General features: G+C 47.6%; 2 pseudogenes; both read right to left on the bottom strand.

The window, feature by feature from the left end:
• Nucleotides 1-2,233, bottom strand: part of LOC118422857 — a 29,992-nt pseudogene that overhangs the window by 24,284 nt on the left and 3,475 nt on the right.
• The window catches only part of LOC118423036, a 10,845-nt pseudogene that overhangs the window by 7,596 nt on the left and 1,016 nt on the right, over nt 1-2,233 (bottom strand).

The raw sequence follows: 2,233 nt of genomic DNA, 5'->3' as shown, positions 1-2,233 counted from the left end.
CTTTGAGGTGATTTACCTGGCCCAGTGTGCTTAGGCACCGCCCAGTGTGCTTAGGCACCGACCTGCATCTGTCAGCCTGTCTGATTAGCTGCCCTTTGAGATTTCGCCGCTAAAGCTTGTAGCCGGAATTTGGAGTTTACACCGCCAGCGAGACGAAATTTAACCTAACCCCGTAAGAACTCCCCCGGCCTGCACTGGCCAGCCACCCCTACAGCGGCGAAGAGCATTTCGAGCCTGGCTTGAGTCTGTTGCGTGGAGGCTTAGACTCGAGGAGGTCAAGAACAGACATCAGTGGCGTCAAGTTGACAAACCTGTCCGGGCAGAGAAGACAGTACTAACCTTGATCCTCTGCAGTCATAAAGTCTGCATAGAGTTCATGCAGGAGCTCATTTGAGGACCTCTTGAAGCAGCCGACCACAGTCTCGTTCATGGGGTCCTTGTTCTTCTCCAGCCAGCCGCAGATGTTGTAGGTAACGTTACCGGCGTAGTGAGCTAGATCGAAGTGACCCTCGTACTTGGGGATCTTGGGCTTCTTTGGCTTTAGGAAGCTCGTGTGCTTGCCCAAGTGCTGGTCCTTCAGCTTGTCGATGAAGGTCTTGTCGCTGGACTTGGGGAACATAGTCTGCTCCTCCAGAATGGCCAGGATACCCAGGGGCTTGAAATGGAGAAAAATCGTCACATTCACAGATACATAGCCGGAAGAAAAATATTTTCTTGCACAAGTTGTACAAAGAATCAATTTCACACTGATGCAATTGTGCGGTAATCAGTCCTCTACTCACCTTCTCGATCAGGGCGAGAGTCTTGGCCAAGTCCATACCGAAATCGATGGTCTCCCACTCGATTCCTTCAATTTTGTACTCCTCCTGCTCCTGAACGAACATGTGGTGGTTGAAGAACTGCTGCAGCTTCTCGTTGGTGTAGTTGATGCAGAGCTGATCAAAGCTGTTGAACTATGGAGAAAATATGATTGTTATGAAGATTGAAACACCATCAAGTTGGTTAATTGTTTTGTACCACACGTGCCCTTCCGTGAATTGTTAACGTTTACCTGCTATAACGTATTGTAGCTTCAGTACTGACAAAAAAGATGTTTCGTTCTTGGTACTTCTCTCCTAAGCATGCCTGACTTTAACCAGTTATTGTACTTTCCATTGCGATTGCCATATCAATGTTAGACATATTTGCCTAAATGTTCAATGTGGCGCATTATCTAAGAAATTATATTTACGTCGAAGATCTCGAAGCCGGCAATATCCAGTACACCAATGAAGTTTTCCCTCTTCATCTTGGTGTCCAGGGTGTCGTTACAACGCTTGACCAGGAACTTGAAGATCCTGTCGAACACACCCTTAGACAGGGCACTGACGGCGTAGCTGCACTGGTTGCAATTTTGGCCCTTTGACACCCACTCGTTGCCGACCTTTACCCTGGGCTTGAGCAGACCCTTCTGCAGCTCACCGCTGTTGAGGCCGTACAGGAAGCACATCTTGTCGGCAGCTGAGTAGAGATTGAATATAAACAAGATTAGCTAGCGCTCGCTCCCTTGAGTTGTCGTTCTTGTCAGTTCGAGAGTAGTTGGTCTCATGGTTAGCAGCAAGAGTACTTTAGCAAAATGTATCTCTTCGACTTAAATAATGATATACTCAAATTGAAACTTACCCTCGGTGCCATCGCACTCGGCTTGCTCCTCCCTCGGCTTGGACTTGAACTTAATGTTACCGAAGTGGCACAGACCTCCCGTGAGCTTGTAAATGTTCGTCTTCTCATCTTGTGTGAAGCCCAGCACGTCGAAGGCCTCGTCCGTCAACACCATCTCCTCCTTGTCGTCCACGTTCTTGATCGTCTTCTCACCCTTTTCCAAGAACTTGTACTCGTGGGCATCTTCATTCACCATCAACATTTCTGTAATGTATGATTAGAAAGATTCGTTGTTTATAGGCTGCCTCAATGGCTCCTCATATGATATGTTCGGCGAGGCTTTGGAATAATCTGTCGTACGGTACGTCTTCTATTACTTTCACATTATCCTCTATGACTACTGAACGACGTGTGTGCCGAACTCACTTCGAGACGTTCTTGAAACGTTCATAGACGTATACTTACTTGTGACCTCTTTCAAGCCACCTGACAGCAGCTGGTAGAAGATATGGTAGCCACGCTCCATACCAGGCAGCTGTTCAATCACACGCACCTTCTCCAGCAGATCTGGATGAAGCAAGACGGTTCCAAA

The sequence above is a fragment of the Branchiostoma floridae genome, chromosome 9, assembly GCF_000003815.2.
Source record: "Branchiostoma floridae strain S238N-H82 chromosome 9, Bfl_VNyyK, whole genome shotgun sequence".
In the NCBI taxonomy this organism is placed as follows: Eukaryota; Metazoa; Chordata; class Leptocardii; order Amphioxiformes; family Branchiostomatidae; genus Branchiostoma; species Branchiostoma floridae.
Note: the sequence above shows the minus strand (reverse complement) of the source record. Positions and strands in the feature narration are given on the sequence as shown.